This window comes from Miniopterus schreibersii (assembly GCF_964146895.1).
Source record: "Miniopterus schreibersii genome assembly, chromosome: 7".
Classification (NCBI taxonomy): Eukaryota; Metazoa; Chordata; class Mammalia; order Chiroptera; family Miniopteridae; genus Miniopterus; species Miniopterus schreibersii.
Window position 1 is genome coordinate 49,736,084 of NC_138108.1, and position 25,323 is coordinate 49,761,406.

General features: G+C 36.8%; 1 protein-coding gene and 1 pseudogene across 5 annotated transcripts in view; one reads left to right on the forward strand and one right to left on the reverse strand.

Moving 5' to 3' along the window:
* Positions 1 to 24,470, reverse strand: part of TANK (TRAF family member associated NFKB activator) — a 73,412-nt gene extending 48,942 nt beyond the window's left edge. The window contains exon 1 of one of the 4 annotated variants that reach the window (XM_081142264.1): positions 24,234 to 24,470. The gene's annotated coding sequence lies outside the window, so the exon portion shown is untranslated. Of the gene's footprint in view, positions 1 to 9,140; positions 9,290 to 24,233 lie in introns of those variants that run through there. The other 3 variants (XM_081142262.1, XM_081142263.1, XM_081142267.1) reach the window with 3 other exon arrangements.
* LOC308559407 (thioredoxin domain-containing protein 9 pseudogene) lies at positions 18,666 to 19,401 on the forward strand (annotated as a pseudogene). Its single transcript has 2 exons — positions 18,666 to 19,096; positions 19,179 to 19,401. The product of its transcript is annotated as a thioredoxin domain-containing protein 9 pseudogene (transcript).
* Positions 24,471 to 25,323: the final 853 nt, after the last annotated feature.

The following is a 25,323-nucleotide window of genomic DNA, read 5'->3' on the forward strand; positions in this document are numbered from 1 at the left end:
AAGTAGGTAATTCATAAAAGGGAAAGGTATTTTAGTACAAGTCTGTTGTCACATAAAGAGACTATTAGCCAAATAGGAATGTTATCTAATGCTCTGTTCTGTTAACCCTCACATATCACTAAGTAATACAAAAAAACTTGTAGCATTTGAATGTGTGATTTTTCTTAAGTCTTTCTGTTCCACTTTACCAAATTTATGACAATAAAATAGTATTACTAGTGATTTTTCACAAGAGTAGGAAACTATCTATCTTCTGGTCTTACTCAGAAAAGTTTTTTTTATTTTTTATTTTTTAAATACCTTCAAGTAATCTAAAAAAGGTCCCCCAAATAGAAGACAATAATGTAAGCAATGGATGGCACAGTCTGCACCAGATTCATAAAGGACAAAGCTGTTTTTGAAAAAGTAGTAGTTAATCTCATGAGTCAACAGATTAAGGGCTTCTCCACCATCTCTTGAGTCATTTACTGTGTAAGAACAAAGCCATCATAAAAGGAGAGAACTCTTTTATAAAGAGTTAAACTTCAGGAGACAGAGGACCTTTTCACAAAAAGGCCCGTTTTCTCTTAAATCACAGTTTAAATTGCTGAACAGTCATTTAGCCTTGAGAATATTACTGATGATAAATGGGAACAGGCAAAAGCCTACATAATTATAAAGCTGTACTCTGTGCTCTTAATCACTGGCACAGGACTCTATAGCTCTTCATACCCCTGCTTTTAATTTCCCTGAGGACACCTACAGACTGTTGGGCAAATGTTTGCAAGTCACAACTTGTTTTATTAGAAGTAATTGTGAGAACCCCAGTAAGAAAATAAATAAGGTTACAGAGATTTCCAGATCTCCACTTCCAGTCATTCCCAAGATGTTTAGGGTGCGATTTTAAATGTATTAATATAATAAAAGTTTAAAACCAGATATACTATTTTTACACCATGCAACACACTATATCACTCCAGCTGTTGAATATTCCTGAGACAGGACCCAAAAATCCCTGTGGTCTGACAAACCAACCTTTCAAACCTGTATATGTACCCAAATTACCCACGTTTCCACTCTTTTCAGGGCCACAAATTTGAGAATTTTTTCTCAAATATGAATATTCAGAACTAGTAAATCCTAACACTTGCTGTAGGGGAGTTTACTAAAATTTTTGATTTGCCATTTCACTTCCTTTGTATCTGGAAAAAACAAAAAAGATACTATAAAATAAAGATTACAAACTTAATTTTTAAATGAGACCACATCTTGTGTTATATGTATTAATTTCTCTATTAGAATCAAAATTAAAAAGCCTAGTCAACCAAAGATAAAGTCAGAGTTGGTGTACAGAATACATGTCGAGTCCAGACATGTTTATTGATGGGTATGAGTGAGCAACTCATCTAACCTTTCTGTGGAACCTCTGTTCCCTCATCTGCCCCAGTTTAGTATGTAGGGGTAGGGAATGCTGTAGGATATGAGTTTCCAAGCTACAAGTACATTAGGATCATCAAGAGTAGTTAAAAAAAAAAAAATCAGCAAACTGTGTTCAAGACTTCTTGGATCATATTTGTGGGGTGGGTGGGGGAGGTAGGAGCAGATGTGAAACAGATTTAGGGTCACTGCCATAGGGGCATCTAGTTATAACTGGGAAAGCATTGTACTCTGTGCTCACACACTACACAAATATGCACCAAGGCAGGGAAACAGGCTTTCACAGTGTCCCTTTGTTCCACAGTAAACTGTTCCGAAAGAGTTGTATAGAATTTGAAAACAAAAATAGCAGTTGCTAAGATAGAAGATGCTCTTTTTTTTTTTTTTTTTAAGGTATTTTGATACTTTGGCAGATGGCCCAGAACAATAGCACTTTAATAATCTTGGTTCCATAAATTTTTTTTTTTTTTTTAAATATATCTTTATTGATTTCAGAGAGAGGAAAGGAGAGGGAGAGAGAGAAACATCAATGATGAGAGAGTCACTGATCGAGCCCATAACCCGGGCATGTGCCCTGACTGGGAATCGAACCCTGATTGCCTGGATCCTAGGTCGACACTCAACCGCTGAGCCACGCCCGGCCGGGCAGTTCCATAAAATTTCTACAACTCATCAGTCCATACAAGTATTTTCTCTATGAATGGAAGAGACTCTAATAATGGCATTTGCACTGAAGTTTATGTATTTGAGTGTGACCACAGCTCTTCTCCCAACAAGCAGCAGTGGCCCTTTTAATATGATGCTCCCCTTTCCAACACTCTAATCATCTCAATTATACTGAAATTCTCAAACTACCTACAGATAATTGAGAAAAGACATACATACCAATATCATGTCTTCAATCCCAAAGAGGCACACAGCCATGGAACAGAAGGAAAATCTTAGTCTTGTGTTTGAATGTCAGGCATCCCAACAATGAAGGAGGAGGTTCCCTATTTTCTCATGGGAAACATTAGGGACAGAGGCAGGGAACACCACCTACTGAGTTAAAATTACTTGCCATATTACTTTTACATAAACTACCTTATTTTAATCTTTCCTCTGCAGGAGCATATATTATCTTCCCTCTTTAGATAGGGAAACAGAGCACCAAAAATTTAAATACATTAACTAAGGTCACAGAATTAGAAAATGGAAGACCCAGATAAATCCAGTTCTCTCTGAGGTAAAAATCCAATCTCTGGTTCTTTTCACTCTAATTTAGTTTTTATTTTTTTAAATCAAAGATATATATATATATATAAATTAAATAGCTTCACAAGGCTTAAGAAAAACAATAGTTCCTTGCTCTCCTCTCCCCATTCCTGTTTCATCCTGGCAACAGTTTTCAGCTCTTTTGGTTCTTTCTGGTATTTCTGTACTCTAAATAACATACTATATTGCCACTATTAATTTTTCAGTTTTACCTATCTTCCCACCATGCAAAATAAGGATTAAGCTCTTTTTTACATCCTTCCCCCGCCTCCCCTGCCACACACAGACACTTTATACCCTCCCTGTTCTCCTATTTTTGGTTAGAGTAGCATTTAGCTTTTATTTTATTACAACTACATAATGCTACTCACTGCTGAGCCATATAATACAGGGGTGGGCAAAAGTATGTTTAGAGTCGTGAATATGCAAAATACAGAGTTTATAGTGTAGTATTATTTATAATTATTGTATTATTTATTTGTATTACAACTGTAAACCTCCTTTTGCCCACCCTGTATACTATGGCTCTTTTTCCTTTTCTGAAAAACCTTTTCCCCTGAAAAACTTCTTGTTTGCTTTATTTCTTATTATTACTAATACAACTCCTCAATCCACTCAAACACTTATTTTATCAATTTCATCTTTTTAAAAGCAGCTCATTTTGAGCTTTCTGACTTGCTCCAGCCTAGACTTGTTGATCTCTATGCCTAAAGAAAAGTCTTCATCTTGAGACGTTCTTTCACCTTGAATTTGAAGATTCCCTTTGTTCATCTCCCTCTCTAGTCGAATCCCTCATTTTCAGTATCCCAAATCTTCATTCTTCTTGTTTAGTTGTCCATTTGGTGGAGTTATCTCTCCAGTAGCTTCCTGAGTGTTTGTGAAGTAAATTTTTTGAGACCTTGCATAACTGAAAATATCTTTACTCCACCCTCAGATTTAACTGATAGTTTGTCAGGTTAAGTGTTCCAGGTTGGAAGTAATTATTCCTCAGAATTTGGAAAGCTTTGCTATGATCTCTTCTAGCTTCCATTTGTTTTTGTTGGAATTCAGAGCCATTTTGATTCCTGATTTTGTACTTAACCCATTTAGAAGTTTGTCCTTCAGTTCTTGGAAAATTTCTTGAATTGTTTTTTGAGCAATTTCATTCCTTCTGTGTCCCTTTCTGGGACTCCTACTATATGGATGTTGAATCTTGTGACATGGTATTCTAATTCCTCCCACCTTCCTTTTCCTTTTTAAATGAACTTCTTTTCTTATTTTATAGATAAAATATCTTAAGCCTGTTGCCTTTGGCAATCAGTATTATGCTGCCAATCAATAGGTAACCAGTCCTGAATAAATAAAAGTGATAATCAAGGTATGTAATGGCGCTTGTGGAGCTCCACTGAGGCCGGAACTGTGTGAGCAAAACTATGTTCCACTACCAATTGTCCAGTTCAACCAGAGCAGTTCAACTTTGATTATTTACACACACACACACACACACACACACAATTTCAAGACTGAAAAGAAACACAGGCTTAAAGGTAGATTCCCACCACCTTCACCCCAGAATGATCTATAATTCTTTAATAAGGTCTACTTTCTGTGGGGTGGTAGATAGCATGAGTGATTTGGGAGGTAGGAAAGGCCCCTCTGGGTTTCCCCCACTGCTGAGACTATTCTAAGTGTTCACACTTGAGGTGAAAGGCCAGTTTAAATCTAAAGCAGTTTCAGGATGGAGGAAAGAAATCACCTTAAGTAACTGTTACCTCTTCCACTCTGTCCTAGAAAAGAAAGTCATCTGCTTTTCCCAACCCCTTAGAGTATGAATAAGAGTTCCCATTCTATTTAAGTAAAGTTACCACCTGAGCAAACAAAGAGGTAAATAAGTGAGAGATACATCCTATCTTTTCTGTATCTTAGTTTTACGTTGGCCTCCTCACCCACAAAAAGCATCAGAAGCAAAACGCAGAAAGTAAGTCAATAATGCAGTACATGCACATTAATAAAAGGGTTAGCTAAGGTAACCCTTGAAAGAGACTCAAAAGTATGTGTGTTTTCCTTATTTGAAGAAAGGAAATGGATGAAAACTGTCACTTGTAGCATTTATTTATGATCATTTCCCACTTTTAAGAGAACTCCATGGCACTGGCAGCCAATTTCCTCAAATGACAGCTTGCATTTCTAGTCTCACTTTTTAGGTTGTAAACTTCAGTTATGTAAACTTGTGCTTCAGTTATGGATATACCCATAGCACACTGAACTATATTGTTACTGTGTCCCAATCAGACAGCTGCAATAACAGAAACTTAAATAGAGATCTAGCATTGTCAGAATCTGGATTCTGTATTTTTTCCATAAGCTGTTTGGCTAAATGCATCAGGATAAACAAGGTTAAGACAACCTCACTTATCAAACCAAAAGCTCCCCAGACCAGGTTCTCCACTTTGCTGGATGTTAGAAATTGGTGAAACTTTTTGCGCTATCTTCTTAAAAGACGACTTCACAGTCAGAGACGACACCTTTGCCTCACTTTCTTCTTCTCTCCAGTTGTACTTTCTCTCAGACTGTTTATCAAATTCTATGGGTTGAAATACACAACTAAACAACATAAAACCAAAAGAGAAACTGGGCATGTTATGTTCTACCCCTCTGAGGTAAACATAAACATGGCACTGTTCAGGTAGCTTGCTCAGCTATGTAAAGGGTATCCTCTCCTCTGAGTAGGTGCCATGTCAGAATCTGGAGATGGGGTGAGGTATGCAGTTTAAAAATGGCTATTGAATATTGCCTGCATCCATCTGCAAATAACATTTATGAGTGTCTTGAGGTATTCTCCACAGTTCACAGATGTACACTGCCAAATGACATTACCTGCCTAAGGTAACATCCTTGAAAGTAATCAAAAAGTATTTAAAAATAATAATTTACAAAAGTTAATGACTCTACCAAAGATTATATAATATACTATTATCCACATATTAACAATAAACTATCAGTGGAGTAGAAAGGTAGGCTTTGGTTAGATGGTTTGCATTTCTTAGAAGCCAGCCCTGTTCCGTATGTGCACATGCCACACACATACCTGGACTGTGAGATGATTTCCACTTCATATTTAAATAAGAACAAGAATGCTGAGCTTCTGTATTTTCTCACCCACTCACTGTGAAACCACCCTATGGGATCTGCCTACAGTAGAATGTCAGCTTGGTTATTACGTCTAAAGGAATAAATTTCCCAGCAAAAATGGGAAGCTGATGACAACAAACTGAAACTGATGCTCTTTCAATTGAGTTTCACTCTTGGTTTCTTTCAGGGCATAGAAGAACTTACCCATGTAGACGCAATATCCTTTCTTTTATACTATACCTGGAATAGAGATGAGAAGTAATACATTTTACTATCAACTTCAGTCTACCTTATAGCATTTTCCTTGACCATAAAGAAAGGGAACCTACACAGCAAAAGAAACCATCAATAAAACGAAAAGGGAGCCCACTGTATGGGAGAACATATTTGCCAATGATATATCTGATAAAGGGTTAATATTCAAAATATATAAGGAACTCATACAACTTAACAAAAGGAAGACAAACAATCCAGTTAAAAAAATGAGCAAAGGACCTAAACAGACAATTCTCCAAAAAAGACATACAGATGGCTAAGAGACATATGAAAAAAATGCTCAACGTCACTAATCATCAGAGAGATGCAAATTAAAACCACAATGAGGTATCACTTCACATCTGTCAGAATGGCTCCATCAACAAATCAACGAACGACAAGTGCTGGCAAGGGTGTGGAGAAAAGGGCACCCGAGTACATTGCTGGTGGGAATGGAGACTGGTGCAGCCACTATGGAAAGCAGTATAGAGTTTCCTCAAAAAGTTAAAAATTGACCTGCCATTTGACCCAGTGATCCCACTTCTAGGAATATATCCTTAGAAACCCAAAACACCAAGCACAAAGAACTTATGTACCCCTATGTTCATAGCAGCTCAATTTACAATAGCTAAGATCTGGAAACAGCCCAAGTGCCCATCAGTAGATGAGTGGATAAAAAAGTTGTGGTACATTTACACCATGGAATACTATACAGCTGTAAAGAAGAAGGATCTTTTATCCTTTGGAAAAGTATGGAGGGAACCAGAAATTATTATGCTAAGTGAAATGAGCCAGTCAGAGAAAGACAAGTACCACATGATCTCACTCATATGTGGAATGTAATAAACAAAATAAACTGATGAACAAAATGGATCCAGAGACATAAAAGCATGGAACAGACTGAGGGATCTCAAAGGGAAAGAGGGGATGGAAGAGTGGACGGGAAGAGATTAATCAAAGAACTTATATGTTTATAAGCATAACCCATGGACACACACATTGGTATGGGGAAGGCCTGGGGGTGGGGTGGATGCAGGGTGGAGGGGATCAATGGGAGTAAAAAGGGGACAACTGTAATATTTTCAGCAATAAAGAAACTTAAAAAAATTTTTTTTAAAAAGGGGGGGAATTTCAGACCCTTTCACTTATCTTAAGGAGTTTTTGTTTGCTTTTTAAAGTTCTAGACCTGTTTGTTAAATATTGTTGCTGTTTTAAGAATGTACTTTCAAGTCAAGATGATTTCATGAATGAATTCTTTCAGACTTTCAAAGAACAGAAGCTCTTATGCTATCTACACTACTTTAGAGCACAGAAAGAAGGAACTCTTCACAGTTCTTTTTAGGAAACCAGCATAACCTTAATACTGAACTTTGGCAAAGAACACAGGAAAAGAAGACTACAGATAAAACTCAATTATTGATTTTTCAATAAACATGTTACCAAAAGGAACCTATATGTTTAAATATTATACCATAACCAGGTGTAACCTTGGTTCACAAACTGGAAATCTACTAAAATAATTCTTTTTTAAGGCGAAAAAGACCCATGTACACATTTTTACTATTTTAAAGTAGTATTATTTCTAGTCAGTTGGAGGAAGGAATTGATTTCAACACATGATTTCAGGAAAAAATGGATAAATACCTATCTTAAACAATGTACAAAAATAACTCAGATGTTTTAACGAGTAAAGCATAACTACTAAAAAATTAACAGACAACATAGGAAAATATTTTAATAATTTTTAAGTGGGGACCACCTTAGGCAATACAAAACCTGGGTATTTTAAACCAAAAGACTGATAGTTTTTGAAAATATTTGCCATATTTTCACAAAGAGTTAATATATCTGTATCCTAATAAAATATACTTTTGAAGAATAAAAGATAAAATGTATAGACAGGCCATTTAAAGAGATGGTTAGGTTATGGTACACTGAGACCGAGGAATACCATGCTGCCCTTAAGTAGCCCTACATATGGCATGTATTTTTTATCTTGAGAAAGCAGATAATAGAATAGTATGCATATAAAAATCTCATTCTCATGAGAAAGTGAAATAACATGTTTATGTACCTATAAGACAGGTAAACGGCCTTGGGGACCTATGGTGGAGGGCAGGGCTGAGGAGGAGTTTCATTTTCTGCTTTATACACGTTTGTATCATTTCAGGGTTTTCCTCCTGTCCCAAACGATAGGGACGACATAATTTTTCAACAGAATATAGTGCCTGCTTGTCTGCTACATCTCGTTTGAAATGTATATTCCAACCGCGGTAGGGAGAAAGACCTATTCATTTCCTTTCATTTTCATGTCACTTCACTTCCTTTTCTACCGTTTCTCCCTTACGATAAAACTGTGTCAAAAGCATCTGAGATGATGACACTAGATAGCAAGGCTGCTCTATTTCTGGTTGTTACCCCATAACAAAAAGAGAGAGACAACTGCCCTTTGGCCTGAGCATATTCCCCCTTCTCGGGCTGTAACCCGCGGCTAGTGGGTTTACATCACCGGGCGGGGACTCTACCTCACGCTAGGTTCCCGGCACCCGCAGGGTTTGCTTTGGCTCGTTCCGCCTCGGCCACCCATTCCCCCCGTGACCCTCGGGGAAGTTACCCAACTTCTCATTGACAAGACTGTGATGACACCCCACGGGAAAGCAGAGGACGGAGCTGTGCAACAGCCTGCGGAAAAGTTTTCGAAAGCGTAACCATGCTAGAGCGCCCGTCCCGAAGGAAGTCCGCGCGACCGACGGGGTGCCCCGCTCGCCCCGACACCCCAAGCCCCGCTCCCCAGTTGCCAAGCGAAGAAGTCGGCGTCGGACACAATCCCTCCCCTGCAACGTAGCGGCGGGCGACGTCGCACTTGCGCCGACGTCGCGGGCCCGGAAGGCCCCTCCCGGTCCGCTCCGGAACGGAGACCAGACGGTTTCTCTCGCACGGGTCCCTCCCCGTTCTGAGAACCCGAGGTCTCCGCGGCTCCTCCGCTTCTCTCCCCGCGGCGGCCATACTGCCGGCGTCGCCCTCTCAGTCACACGCACAAGTTCTCCGTCGCCGCGCTCGACGGGTTCGGACACACCTACTCGCTCACCACGTTTCTTACTCACCGTTGAGGGATTCCGAGTGGATCTTCCACGCCTCGGGTCGGCGGCACCTGGCCGAGTGGCTCCGACCGGAAGTTGCTTTCCGTTCCTGTTGGGAGGGCGGCGCCTGCGCTCGGAGCCACTAACTCCTCGCCCTTCACCCGGCCCCGCCCCGCCCCGCGGAGCCCCGCCCCGCCCCCCACAGAAAACAACTGTGGCAAAAGTTTAAAAGTCACCTGAGGGTCCTGGCTAGATTTTTGCCAAACACAGTTAGAAGGTCACCCGGGGGTCTTGACTAGATTTTTTCGCATACAGCATCACCTGCAAGGCTGATTAACGCTGTAGGTTCTGACAGCTCACCCACAGGGATTCCTAGAATTCAGAGCAGCTGGGCACAGCCCAGGAACCTGCATTTTCGACAGATCTTCATGCGGATGTGATTAAGGTCCACACTCTGAGGATCATTACACACGCACGCACGCACACACATTTGGTTTTTCCCCCAACTAGGAACACCTTCCATTAAATACACTTGCTAAACTTTGAGTGGTTGGTAAATGCAAATAGACTTCTTAGAAAGTTTCCCACGAATTAAGTCTTGCCAGTTTTGCCATTTCTCAGCCATGCTTGAATATTCTCCAAGATAAAAATTCGGGGCAGAGAACTCGAGAAGAGTGTGTGTCCTCCCAGTTTTAGCTCTGGCACCTGCTGGCTAAGGCAATGTTTCACCTCAGGGACCTTAATTTTTTTTTATCTGACAAAGGAGGACAGTGCTGACCTCCTTTCCTGGGAGGAAGGTTGCAGGATCCGCCCGATGGGGTAAGCCACAGCGCTCGGTGAGGCTCGGAACCTGCCGGTGGAAGCGGGGCCTGGGTCCCTCACAGGGCGCTGGCTCCTGCCGTCGCCTGGGGTTTCTCGGGCTCGGTGCAGGAGGAGCGAGCAGGCGGAGCCACCGCGCGGGTGCGGCGTGCCCAGAGCACTGAGGCCTGGGCGCTCTCGCTCGCTCTCTTTTTTTCTCTCTCTCTTTTTTTAAGGCCTGGATTCTCTGTGTGTGCCAGCAGAGTGATTGAATCTGGAGGACTGCGGGGAGCACTCTCAGAAAGCTTCCATGGTGATGGCCTAGTATTTATTTAATTAAAAACATTTTTTAAAACTTTCACTGCTCTTGCATGTATTTGGCATGGGTTAATAAGGGCGTTTGAAAAAGACCCCACCAATTAACACAAGCGTACTAAGGACGTTGAAGTAGCAACTTGACAGGCAAGAAAAAAGGACCATGAAGGCGATGTCTTTTTGTCAGGCTCTAGAACATCACTTTATATCCATAGGCTTGACAAAATTGTGAAAGTCGCGAAATCTCCTGTCCCGGTGATCTTGGCCAAGGCATGCCACAACAGGTCTTCAGCCCGTGCGTTTATCTTCATCCTGAGAGTTTCAAGCCTAGCTCTGGAGTTCTGGAGTTCCCCCTTTTTTCTGGTCATGGGGTCCACATAACTTAGAAGCTGCTATCTCCCCAGGGGAGTCCAGCATCTTGCTCCTCCTGTGATAGAATTTTTTCTCCGTTAGAGCTGGAGGATCAGGTGCTAGCTGCCTCAGCCTCTCCCTGTGCTCCTGCATGCTTGCCCTTCTTCCCTTAAGCAGGTAAGTCCAAGGATTTAAAAACTTGCCAGCTGCAATGCATTTTAAAATATTGGGCTTACTTTTAAAAGTCAAAGGCAAAACATAGTTTAAAAAACTCTTTTTAAACAAACAGAAACTTCTTGTGTATAACATTGTGACCAGTTGAACAGTTTTCTTGTAATAAGTTATTGAGTTAAACATGACAATACAAAACTTTTTTAAAAGAATTTATTTTTTTAGAGAAGTTTTCCGTTTACAGCAAAACTGAGAGGAAGGTAGAGAGATTTCCCAATACTCCTTACATTGACATATGCACAAGCCTCTTCCGTTATCAACATCTCCCACAATAGATAAACCTACATTGACGTATCATTATCATTCAAAGTCAATGGGTAATCAGATGTATCTTTTGCAAATATTTTCTCCCAGTCTGTGGCTTTCCTTTTTATTCCCTTAACAGTGTCTTATACAGGGCAGAAAAATTTAATTTTAATGAAATCTAACTTATCCAGCACTGGTTGGAGAAAATTAAAGAAGCTGTTTGATGATTTCTAATTGAAGTAGTAGAATTTAATAATACACTTAGAATTTAAAACTGAATGCATAAGCGTTTTGAAATATTGAAGTGCTAAAAACTTTGAATAAGGGAGAAAAATTAAACATACACATTTCTGAAATACATACTTTTCCCTCTTTCCACTCCTATGATGTTGTATTTATGAAGAGAAGTGGCTGCATACTTCTCCAATGTGTGAAACAGGAATGCTGGAGTAGATGGATGAGTTCTGTTCTACAACAGTGTAAAACATTTTCCTTTTTCTATAATGATGATGACTTTTTTAGAATTGACATACAGTATATCTTATTAAGGTTAGGAATTCAGTTGAGACATTTCTTTGGAAAATAATCTTTAAAATGAATGACATAATTTTACTCCAATTTTTTGTTACTCATATTATTTCATATCTTAGGTTAGCAAGCAGTACTGTGTGGTAGGGTGGGATGAAAATGAGAATTGCAGGCTTATTAAAAGTATTTTAGGAGGTATTTTCAAAACTGCTTAATATTTTATTGAGCGTTCTGAATATAAATCTAGGGACAAGGAAAGCTGCCAGTATAAATACTACAACTTGGAATGTCAGGTAAGCATCAATGATCTCACTCAAATCTTTGATGTGAAATATCACTATTAATAGAATATGGTTGAATTCTGATTTAAGATGACATCTGGAATAGCTGTTGGTGTCTCAAATTCTCTAAACTAAATGAGAAATCAGAAAAACATGAGAACTCATAATAGCATTGAAAGGCAGGATTGCTAACTAGGTGTACGGCTGAGCAGTCTGTGCTCTGTTCAGGGTACCCAGCTGACATAGGTGCTCACTTACCCCCTTGGGCTTGAATCACCCCTAGAGGGGTACTTTTTCCTAAGTCACAAAAGGCATCAAAAGAATAGCTGTAACCCTGCTGACAAGCATCCTAGTGACAAAATTTGACAGGATTTTCCACCATTTGCAAGAATTGTGGGGCTGGAATGGACATGAACTTTGTTGTTTGAAGGTGACTAAATCTGCTGGCCTGAAGGACAATAAAAACCTACCTGCCGAATGAATTGACAGTAACCCCACTACTATGTGTTACCTACAAGTAGCATTTTACACCTCCTTACCCCAGTATTCCCCATGAGTACTTCTCTCTATTATCCATTTCGGAGCTATGGTTTGGATTATACCAATATGATCCCATGGGAGTAGAGAGATACGATGCTCTGTATTTAAGGGTATATGAAGCCAATAACAAAAGGGGCTGGGCAGACAGAGCTGTGTGTTTGACTCTCACCCAGAGTTTAATTTTTCATACCGGTTCCAAACAAGGAAAAGACTGATGATGGTTTCTGATTAGCCAGAAATTTGTCTCTTCATAGTAAAATAAATAGGCAATAAGGGTGAGGGATCTCACTGAAAGCCAATACCCATGGTGACAAAACTGATAAATGTTAGTTTCAGGCCAAAAATTTGGCTGTGAACTGTGCATGTATACCAGTCTCTGAGCCCAAAAATCTGTGCTGAGGAACTAGTAGAAATCAGGCAGATAATGAGGAGAATTAAGGAAAATCTATATATCTGGGTAGTAAAGGATACCCAAGGCTTGGAATGAGTAAATTCAAGACAAAGTATTCCTTTTTTAAAAATTATGCTGCATAAAGGAAGGACAGAATTCTCAAAACACAGAGAAAGTGAACACTTTGGAAATGGTACCAGAAGCATAAGTAAATGGAAACAATCCACTTTGCCGTTTTTATGAAACAGGAGATGAAATATAAGATATTAGACTAAGATAAGGAGAGACCTAGTTAAGAGACAGGGAGAAATAAAAACATTGAATAAGTTAAGGCTATATGGCCATAGTATATGCAAAGGCAAAATTAAAATACTATTTAGACATAATCAAGGATGGAATCAATATTGCAGGATATTAAATAAATGAGTAGAGTAAAAGCTTGAAAAACTATTAAAATGTGAATGGAAAGGACAAATAGATGAAAACCATTACATGAAGTAGTGAAAAGCTAGTACTCCAACTTCTTCAGAAGAGATCAGAGTAAATGGAACAGAAACAGCAACCAAAGATATATCAAAAGGTATCTGAAGTAATACTTTGGTCCAAAGTAGAGATGAAAAGGACTCAATGAATTTTGAAAAATATTAAAGAAAAGAGGCCAAGCATTTTGACCTATCCTGATAAAAAAATTGATATTAATGATTTATCAATTTATTCATTCAGCAAATTTTTGTGAGTACTTGATATGTGCTAAAAGTTAGGGATACAAAGAAGACCAAGGCACATTCCTACCTTGAATAACTTGGAGTGTATTGTGGTTGACCTACATATAAGAAACAGGCAATTACTACACAATGTGGTATTACAACATTACAATAGGGTAGGATACTCTGAAAACACATTGGAAAGGCTTTAGCTCAGGGTTGGGAGGGTGAGGGAAGACTGCCTGTATCTAAAGTATGGAAAAATAGTCAACAAGAATTTAATCAGAAAAGAAATAAATTACTTGCAAAGGAAGAAAAGTCACCTTATCTTCATCATTAAGTTTCAAAAGCTGAATAGAATAACATTTACAGTTGCTTGGGAAAGGTTTCACTTACAAAGTCTATACCCACTCAAGTTATTCATATAGGAAAGGAAAACAAAGACATTCTTAGATACTTCAAGGTTCAGAAATATATCACTCATTTCCTGAAATAATTGAAGATACACTTTGATTGGTTGAGAAGGGAATCAAAATTAAAAAACCAATGGTGAAATTCTGATATAAAAGAAATATTTATAAATATTTGAAATAATTTAAATATTGGATTAAGTAAAAACTTGTTGCAAATATAATGAGAATATTAAAAGGAATTTTTAAGACATAAGATATAAATATTAATAAATAATTTAATAATAATGTGTTCTGAACCTCCTGATTATAGCAATAAAAACTCAAGTGGTGAAAGAGAGGTGGCAGGAAGTAAAAATTTCTAATTTATTAATTTCTTATCTTTTGTATGTGGAAATAAGTAAATGGTAGATAGGATCTCATTCTAACTGTGATAATTGAACATATATTATGTTAACATTTTAAAAATGTGAAGGTAAATAAATACAAGTAGAATAAAAAATTATATGTTCATTTTTTCATGTAAATAGGAGAAGAAAGAAAACAGTGCTTATATAACAAAGATATAAAACTCTTACTTTCCAACATTTCATCAATCACCCAGTAAGGTAACTCACGTAAGTACTCCCCTGTGACATTTCTTACACGTGTATACTCTGTGCCCCTATTGTCACACTCTGGCTTCATTGCCACTGTATCTCTATTGCCACCTCTGTTCAAGTCACCAATTCATATTTACCATAGTAGCCTTCTCACTATTCTCCTTAATTTTACTCTTGTCAAATTCTAAATGTTATTATGTTCCTGTATCACCTAAAATCACTCACTGGTTTCATATTATCCTTAGGATAAAATCCAAACTCTAAGCATGGTATGAGGCTTCTTACTTCTCTAGATTCGTATCTTCCCACTTTCTCTTGCTGATTTGGGGCTTCTTTTAATACTTCAAATGTTCTGGGTTCTATCTTTTTCAGGTGTTTGCTAAATGTGGTTTTCTCTTCCCAGAACATGTTTCCCTCATGTTTTACTTGGTCTGTTGAGGACTTAGCTAAATGGACTGATTCTAAGCAGGACCTCACTTGACTCCCCTTCCAGGTTAGAACTGTGGGCTTAGCTATGGATTTCTATTTCACTCTGTCCTTTCCACTTTTTGACATGCACTGCACTTAAAATTTCAATATGTACATTTAGATGATTTTGAAGTTAGGATGGCTATTACATGACATTAAGGATATGCGCAACCACCAGTCTGAGGCCTAGGTGGTTATTGCCCTCCCTCCCTCCCAAATCCAAACCCAAGCTGAGATAGGCTAACTCATACTGGTAATAACAGAATTCTGAGTTAAAACGGTCTCATTCATATGTTGGTATTGCCATTTACTAGCAATATGACTTTATTAGCTCTGTGCCTCAATTTCTTCATCTGTCAAATGCAGATTGTGTTAGTACTTACCTCAAAGTTTGTGTGTGTATGTGTGTATGTACAATGAGATAATATATAAACAGGGACTGGCCTACAGAAGGAACTCAATAATATTAACTAATATAGATAATTTCTGTAATTCAGGTATGTGGATCTACATGCAGTTATTTTTAATTTAAGTAAATAGTCGTAATTATCATTTAAAATGTCTTTAAAAGCTCTCTCTGAGAAAACCTAGACATCGGACTTACTAAAAAAAAAACTAAATCAACTATCTTAAATATGCTGAAAGAGCTAAGGAAACCATGGGCAAAGAACCAAAGAAAATCAGAAAAATTATAAATGAAAAAAAGAGAATATTAATAAAGATATAGAAATTATAAAAAGAAAAAAAAATAGAAAATTTGGAGCTGAACAATACTATAAGTGAAACAAAACATTTACTAGAGGAGTTTGGCAGTGGATTTGAGGAGGCAGCAAATATGATGATAAGACAATGGAAATTATCTAGTTGGAGGAGCATAAAGAAAAAAGAATAAAGAAAAGAGAAAAGAGCTTAAAAGACCTCTGAGACAACATCCAGTGAACCAACATACACATTATGAAAGTTCTGAAGGAGAAGTGAGAGAAAAGGAACAGAAAAAAATATTTGAAAATATAATGGCCCCAAACTCCCCAATTTGATGAAAGACTGAATCTGCACATTCAAGAAGCTCAATAAACTACAGTAGGATAAGCACAAAGAGATTCATACTGAGGTACATAATAACCAAACTGTTGAGAGTCAAATATGAAAGAATCTTGAAAGTAGAAAGAAATGACTCATTATGAATGAGGGATCCTCAGTAAGAATACAAATGATTTCACTTTGAAATCATGAGGGAAAGAAGGCAGTGGAATGACATATTTAAATTGCTGGAAAAAAATAGGTCTCAACCAAGAAGTCTATGTCTGGAAAAACTATTCTTCAAAAATGAAGGGGAAATTGAGATAGTCTGAGACAAAAATAAAAAAAAGTAAGGGAGTTTGTTATTAGTAAACTTACCCCATGAAAAATGATAGAGTCCTTCAGGCTCAAATAAAAGGCTACTAGATGGTAATTTAAAGCTCTACCAAAAAATTAAAGCTGGCAAACACAACTACATAGGTAAATATAAAATCTAGCATGACTACATTTTTGGTTTGAACTCCTATTTTTATTTCCAACATAATTTTGAAGACAAATGCTTAAAAACAATTATAAATCTATATTAATGAGCACACAGTGTATAAAGATGAAATTTGTTATTACAACAACATAAGGGAAGGAACCAAGATGTACAGGAGAAGAGTGTTTGTATATTATTGAAGTTTAGTTAGAATTAATTCAAATTAGATTGTTATAAATTGAAGTTGCTAATTTTAGTCCTCATGATAACTACTAAGACAATGTCTTAGAAAATATTAAAAGCAAATAAGAATGGAATAAAATGATATACATCAAAGAGTTAATTAAACACAAAAGAAGGCAGTAATGGGGGAAGTAAGTGAGGAACAGAAAAATGGTATAAGGCATACAGAAATCAATAGCAAAATAGCAGAAGTAAGTCTTCCTTATCAATAATTACTTTAAATATAAATGGATTAACCTCTCCAACCAAAAGGCAGAGCTTGGCAGCATGGATAATACAACATCATCAAACTATATGCTGTTTACAAGAGACTTACTTTAGATAAAAAGACACAAATAAGTTAAAAGTAAAAGAATGAAAAAATTCTCCATGCAAATAATTATGAAAGGACAGATGGAGTAGCTCTACTAATATCAGATAAAATAGCTTTTAAGTAAAAAACTTAAAAGAACAAAGAACAAAGAAGGGCATTATATAGTAATAGAAGAGTCATTTATCAAGAAAATATAACAGTTATACATATATAGGCATCAAACATCCCCCTCTCCATACGTGAAGCAAATATTGAAAGAACAGAAGGGAGAAATAAACAGTACTACAGTAATAGTTGGAGACATTCTATACCACTTTTAATAAATGATAGAAAAAACAGAAGTTCAAAAAGGAAATAGAGGACTTGAAAAATAGTATAAACAGCTAGACCTGACAGATATATATAGAACATTCTACCCAACAACGGTAGAATAACACATTCTTCTCAAGTGAATATAAAACTTCTCCAGGATAGATTAAATGTTAGGCCACAAAATGTCTCGATATATTTTAAAATATTGAAATCATACAGAGTATCTTCTCCAACCAAAATGAAATGAAGCTGGAAATCAATACAATCGAAAAACTGGAAAATTCACAAATATGGGCAAATTAAACAACACATTCTAACCAATGGATCAAAAAAGAAATCACAAGGGAAATTAAGATTTACTTAGAGATAAATCGCACCATGCCAAAACTCATGGGATGCAGTGAAAGCAGTGCTCAGAGGGAATTTAATAGCTGTAAGCATCTACATTTTAAATAAAGAGAAAAATCTGAAGTCAATAACCTAAGTTGACATGTCAAGGAACTAGAAAGAGAACAAACACAAAGCTAGCAGACGAATGGAAACAATAGAGATCAGAGCAGAGATAAATGAAATAGAGAATGGAAAAACAATAGAATCAATGAAGTTGAAATCATGTTTTTGAAAAGCTTAACAAAACTGACAAATCTTTAGCTAGTCTCATAAGAAAATGGGAGAAAACAACAAATAACCAAAATCAGAAATGAAAGTGTGGACATTACCACCAACCAAACAGAAGTAACAAGGATTATAAGAAAATACTATGAATAATTATATGCCAATGAATTAGATTACCTAAATGCAATATACAAACTCCCAGAAACACACAAATTACCCAAACTGAATCTAGAAGAAATAGAAAATATAAACATACTTGTAATAAACAAAGAGATCGAATCAGTAAGCAAAAACTTTCCAACAAAGAAAGGTCCAGGACCAGTTGGTTTCACTGGTGAATTCTATCAACTCTCTAAAGAAGAATTAACACCAATCCTTCTCGAAATCTAAAACTACAGAGGAGCAGGAAACACTTCCTAACTCATTCTAGGAAGCCAAGATTACTATGATACCAAAGCCAGACAAAACACTGCAATAAAAGAAGACTAAAACCCAATAATCCTCTCCTCCTCACTTCCTTGGTGTCTCAGGCTGTAAAGCATAGAAGGGCCTCAGCAAATCTGGAGGGGAAAGTGACAACCAGTTTGTAGCCACCAGCAGCTGCTGCCAGGCTGATGCCAGAGTGCCCTGGTCTTCTGGGGCCCCTGGTCCATCACTTCTCAGGTATCACCGAGAGCTCAGCAAGGCCGAGTTGTAAAGAATGGACGCTAATGCACCTGTTGACATATTTTCAGAAATCCTGGAGAATCAGTTTGCTTCAGACCACCAAACTAGTGGAAGAATATTTGGATGCTGACATTCAGAAATTGGATCAGATGGGTGAAAATGAACTGGAACACCTCACAGAAACAAGACTTGAGGCACTAAGGAAAGCCCAACAGCGGAAACAAGAGGCTTTCAAAAGGACGTGGGGAATACAGAGCAGTCCCCAGTGACAGAGGTCAAGGAGGGTAAAAAAGTAGTTTGCCATTTCTACAGAGACTCCACATTCAGATGCAAAAATACTAGACAGGCATTTGGTGATATTGTCCAAAAAACATCTGGGGACCAAATTTTTGAAGCTGGATGTGGGAAAAGCACCTTTCCTTTTTTGAGAGTCTGAGGATCAGAATAATTTTCACACTGACACTGGTAAAAGTGGAAGCATCCAAATGTTCTTCCACTAGTTTGGTGGTCTGAAGCAAACCGATTCTCCAGGACTTTTGAAAATGGAAAAACACAAGATTATGTCTTTGGATTTACTGACCTAGGAAATATAGATGACTTCACCACAGAAACTTTAGAAGGGAGGCTTGGTGGTTCTGATATTCTTAATTACAATGGGAATTTAATGGAGACACCATTTCAGAGACAAAAGAAATTTGGAACAAACTTCACAAAGCTGGAAAAGAAAACTATCCAAAGAAAAATATGATTTGGACTCTGACGATGATTAGAGAGTGGTTTTAATTCTTTGTAAATTGCCTTTTTACTTATGCTTACTTTAGAATTAGATGTGTTTTCTAGATTTTGTTGACTTTTGATACATTGGTCATCTAATGGTCGTATTCTAGCTTTATACAGTTGCATCACATTGAAAGACATCTTTAATATTTTCTGTGTGGAGCTCATGTTTAAGTTGAGGAAAACTGCTGAGTTCTTAAATTATCTGGGCAAAATCTGGATTCTCTATTTTTGCAATTGATTTTATCACAATATGATTTTTATGTCTTTATACCATTCACAGTTGTGTTTTTAATCCACTGGATTGGAAATAGAAACTCAGTGAACAGTTTCAGGATTAATTCTCATGCATTATTTACTTTATACAACAGGTCAAGTAACATTTACTGGTGTAACAGACTGCACTTGCAAATGAATTATAAACACTCTTCACTTCTGGAATATATTTACCTAACTATTAAAGAACTGTAAAAAAAGACAACCAATATACCTTATGGATAAAGATGCAAAAATTCTCCACAAAATACTAGCAAACTAAATTGATAGCATATTAAGTAGACCTTACATCATGACCAAGTGTGATTTATCACTGGAATGCAAGGGTGGTTAAACATAAGAAAATCATTCAATTCAATACACCACATTATCGTATAAAGAAAAAAATCCTACATGATTATCTCCCTTGATGCAGAAAAAACATTTGACAAAATCCAACACCCTTTCATGATTAAAAAAAAAGATGCAAACAACTAGAAATAGAAGGGAACTTCCTCGATATGATAAAGAGAATTTATGAGAAATCCATAGCTAACGTCTTGCTCAATGGTGAAAAACTAAAGGTTTCCCCTTCAGACCAGGAACAAGACAAGGATAATTATTTCACCACTGCAGTTCAACACTGTCCTGAAGTTCTAGTCCTTAAACAAGAGAAAGAAATTAAAGGCATCCAAATTAGAAAGGAATAAGTGAAAATATCTCTGCAGATATTATTCAATATATAAAAAATCCCAAAGAATCCACAAGTATGCTGCTAGAGCTAATAAATTAATTTACCAAAGTTGCAGGATACAAGATCAACACCCAAAAGTCAGTTGTGTTTCTATGCATCATCAATGAACAATCCAAAAATGAAATTAAGGAAACAATTCCATTTACAATAGCATTCAAAATAATTTTATGCTATGTGAATTTTACCTCAATTTTTTTAAAAAGGGAAAAAAGGGAAAATTAAGGAAGTCTGAATAAACTATGAACTGAGTTAATAAAAATGTATCAATATTTGTTCCCTAACTGTAACAAATGTATCATACTAATGTAAGATGTTAATAATAGAGGAAACCGTGTGTGATGGGGTATATGGAAACTGTAATGTTTACTCAATTTTTCTCTAAATCTAAAATTATTCTTAAAAAAAAGCCTATTAATTAAAAGAAACTTTATTGTCCTAAATAACTCTTGGATCAAAGAGGAAATAAAACTGCAATTAAAAAACATAAAATAATGGCCATGTGAAAGTGCCACATCAAAGTGAGATGTAGTTAAAATGGTATTCAACTCTGGCCGGCGTGGCTCAGCGGTTGAGCATCGACCTATATGATCCAGGAGATTGCAGTTTGATTCCTGGTCAGGGCACATGCCCAGGTTTCAGGCTTGATTCCCAGTGGGGGGCGTGCAGGAGGCAGCCGATCAATGACTCTCTCTCATCATTGATGTTTCTATCTCTCTCTCTCCCTCTCCCTTCCTGTCTCTGAAATCAATAAAGATATATTTAAAAAGAAAAATAAATTAAAAAAATGGTACTCAAAGAAACTTCCTAGCCTTAAATACTTCCATTACAAAACAAGAAAGAATAAAAATGAATGAACTAATCAACTCAAAAAACAGAAAGGGAAAAGTAAAATATTCTAAAATAAAGCATTAATAAATATTAATAAATATAAAAACAAAAACTTTTTTTAAAAAAAAGTTAACCATAAAAGTGATACATCCAAGAGATTAACTCTTTGACATGTCTGATCAGGAAAAAAAAAAGAGAGAGAGAAAACATAAATGGTCAAAATAAGTAATGGAAAAGGGTTATTTATCCACATAGTTATGGAGATGATTTTTAAAAAGTACAAGAAAATACCATGTATGCTAATACATTTGAAAAAATTGATTAAAAGAGTCACAGGAACAAAACAACCAGAAGTGGGTGCCAAGGACAAGCAGTCTTAGGTTTGCTCTTTAAACATTTCAAAGAGCAAATAATACCCATTAAACTTTTTTAGAACATGGAAAACTTCATTATTTTTTTCAGAAAATTAAAAATACAGATTAATTTCATTTAAGAGTAAAAAGCAAAAATTCTCAGAAAATTACAGACATTTCTTTTTCAGCGTACATTTTCTTAATTTAAATTGGTATAAGATTAGTCAGTTTGGACACATTTTGTATACCACTGTTGTAACTGAATTGTGGTCTGCGACTCACACTGTCATAATAGGGAGAAAGCTATTTGCACAAAGCACAGGAACAGCTGCTTTATTTGAGTATCTGGGTGCTCTGCCTGGATAGGGCTCCTTGGCTATGTCACATTGTTTTCATTCTTTCCTGTTAATTTGAGTTGTGAACTAAATTGTGAAGCCAAAACATTAGAGGAGAGGCGTCTAAGCATGTGGGCTGAAGAGAAAATGAGGAAACGTGTAGGTTTGGTTTGGTTGGTTTTGATCAATCAATTTATTATTTTAATCTGAGGAAAAACAAAATATATTTTATAACTATAAACCTATCTTTATTACTAAGTCATGATTTTTGATAACATGGAATTTTTTAAAAAGGAAATTACTGTATTATATAACAGCAGAGCACTGTAAAGTTTAAAGTAGAGAAATGAGACAATTGTCTCTAATGATACCAAAAAGACATAGAATGTAGCTTTACCTGGAGTCTTTTTTTTTTTTTTTTTTTAAATATATCTTTATTGATTTCAGAGAGAGGAAGGGAGAGGGAGAGAGAGATAGAAACACCAATGATGAGAGAGTCATTGATCAGCTGCAGCCCGCAACCTGGGCATGTGCCCTGACCGGGAATCGAACCCTGATCGCCTGGATCCTAGGTCGATGCTCAACCGTAACCTGGAGTCTTAATACACCTTTAGTAAACTAGGGTTAGAAGTATATTTGGTTTTTATAACAAAACTTTTGGTTTACTTCAAACCAAAAGCCAACGTCATTTTTAATGTTAACCACTTGGGAAATTCCCACTGAGATCAGAATGAGACAAGGTTGGCTACTATCTCCTCTGCTATTAAACACTGTTCTAGAAGTTCTGCACAATGTGGTGAGAAGAAAAAAAAAGAGAATACAAAATTATATTTTTCTTATCTAGGAATCACATGAAAATTACCTAAAATAATTTGGAATAAATAAAGGCTTAATACAATGGCTGGATGCAAGATAAAATTATGAAATAAAAAACGTTCCTAAATCCCTATTCCACACAAACAAAATATGTTGGAATATATTTTATTATGAACAAAAACTTATATATTTCTCGAGGCCCTAAGTACGTGGAGAGAAAGAATGTTTGCAAACAGGCAGGTTCTCTACATAAAAATTAGTGCATGAGTTTTATGAAGTTCCAACCAGAACTTTTTGGAGGAATTTAACAGATTTGTTTTAAATCTTCCAGTTGGCCATCTCTTTCACTGTCACAAAAGATGTAACTGGGCATTCCTTTAGGGCGCTAGTCAGCTGCAAGCTGGAACCTCAGTCAGGTCGGACCTGACACACAGCCCATGTCCCCCTGTGTGGAGGCAGACTCACGTGTGCTCCTGTGCACAGGTAAAAGTGCACTCTGGAGGGCGTGAGGGAATGTGGTGGGCGAGTGAAGAGAAGGGAGACCTAGAAATGACTTCTAAGCTTCTATGAATGACCTGGCTGCTCTGTGGCCTTGGCTAGGTCACCTTCCTTTCTTTCCCATCATTTTACAGTTTGGATAAGACATCTCAAAATATTATTTAATGTTGTAAGAGGGCAGGGCAGTGGAAACAGAGAGCCATGGAAAAAGTGATACGAGATCATGTTTAAGCCCTGGCTCTGCCATGAGCTGGAAGATCTTGTGATTATTTTCCTCCAGAAGACACTCAATAAATGGCAGCTATTAATATAACAATGGTGATAATGACTCTTGATGTTTAATCTTTTTGAACTATCCACATTTCCTAGGATTATTGTTAAGAAAATATTTAAGAAAATATTATACTGTCTTTAGTATTCATTTTTGGTTATGAACATAAAAGCCAATTGGTAATAGAATAAGACTAGATTACTCTAATTATGTAAGTTTAAATATTTTAAGATAGGAAATGGAAAGTTTTCTATGAGGTTAATACTTTACTATAAAGATATATTCATTAACATGTACTTCTTAGAAAACGGAAAAATATAAACTTTAGTTAATGTCTGAACGAACACACTGGATCAGACCAGAATTGATCTTTAAAATTTTAACCCAAAAGATGAACCAATATATACAGTATTAGTGTATTTTTCAAACTAGTAAGCTATATACATCTTAACTTATGACAAATACATATCTTTTAAGTCTTAGATTATGTTATAAAAACCACTCAGAGCAGGTGTATGTTTCAGATAGAAACTAAAAAAATCATTTCAAATAGAAACATAAATTTTATCTTAAACATTGGGAAGAATGTAAAAAAACTCCACAGTATTTTAAATTTTCCTTTAGTCTTAGCTAAGGACCTCATTTTTAAACATCAAATTTCTAATTATGGCAATGAATACAAAGACTTTCTTGAATCATGTCATAAATTACTCACTTAGCAGAAGCAAGAGAAGAACAAACCGGCCACACTTCAGTTTAAGACATCCAGGCCACCTTGCTCGGTTGAGTCAGGAGGAACTGCTGCAGCTTTGGTCGCCTCTTCTTCAGATTACAAGTCTTCCTCACAGACCAGTGCCCTTTAAAGATGTGGGCAGTTACAGAGTCTGGAAGCCTCATGCACAGGCTCTAGAATGCTGCCCAAACCTCCCTGGGCTCTCCCTCGTGTTGAACTGGGAACTTCCACTGAGAAATCCCCTGACTTGAAAACTTCCTTATTTGTAGCTCTCAACGGCCAATCGTGGCAACATATTGAAATGAAGCAAAGACTACCACAAATTGTGCTGCAAACCACCCGGGACTGTAGCTCTGACTTCCTTTTGAAGCAAAGGCATTTTACTGGAACGGTTAGGGCATTTTAACAAAAATCCAGAAATTATAAACACAAAAATATTTTGGGATTATCATGTAAGAGGATGTAAAAGTAAGTTTATTGGATAAATAGCTTTTTAAATTTTTTAGCTTTTAAGAAGTTACCTTCCACCCTAAAAGTGTATTTGTAAACATAAGGCAAAGACTAGATTTAAGTATAGTTGTCTACAGGGGTTACTTGAATGAAGCCCAGTAATAATAATGTTTCTGCTGGATTCCAGAGCCTGACCTCAGGTACTTAGAAGAGAGGTGAAGCAAAGAAGCTCTCAAGACAGCTTTTCTCCTTGGGAGCTGAGGTTCGCTGCTCCTGTGGAAGAGTGTATGTGCCAGCACAGTGGGGAGATGCTTTACAAATGCTTGTGTCCTTAGGCTCCTTGGATGGAAGGCAGCGCAGGCGCCACGGATGTTTTTCTTTGTTATAAACTTTTAGAGCTGGATATGTCCTTAGACACCATCTGTTCTATTTCCTTTTTATTCAGGTGAGGAAACAGGAGAGGGTGAATGCTCAAAGTCACAAAGAAAGTCAGAGGCAAAACTCAGATTAAAACCGGAATCTTTTTAATCCGAGTGCATGTCTTTTTTTACTGTACTATCCTCTCAGCCTCTCAAGTTATTAAACAGGAAAAAAGCTATAACCAAAAAAAGGTTTAGAGTCT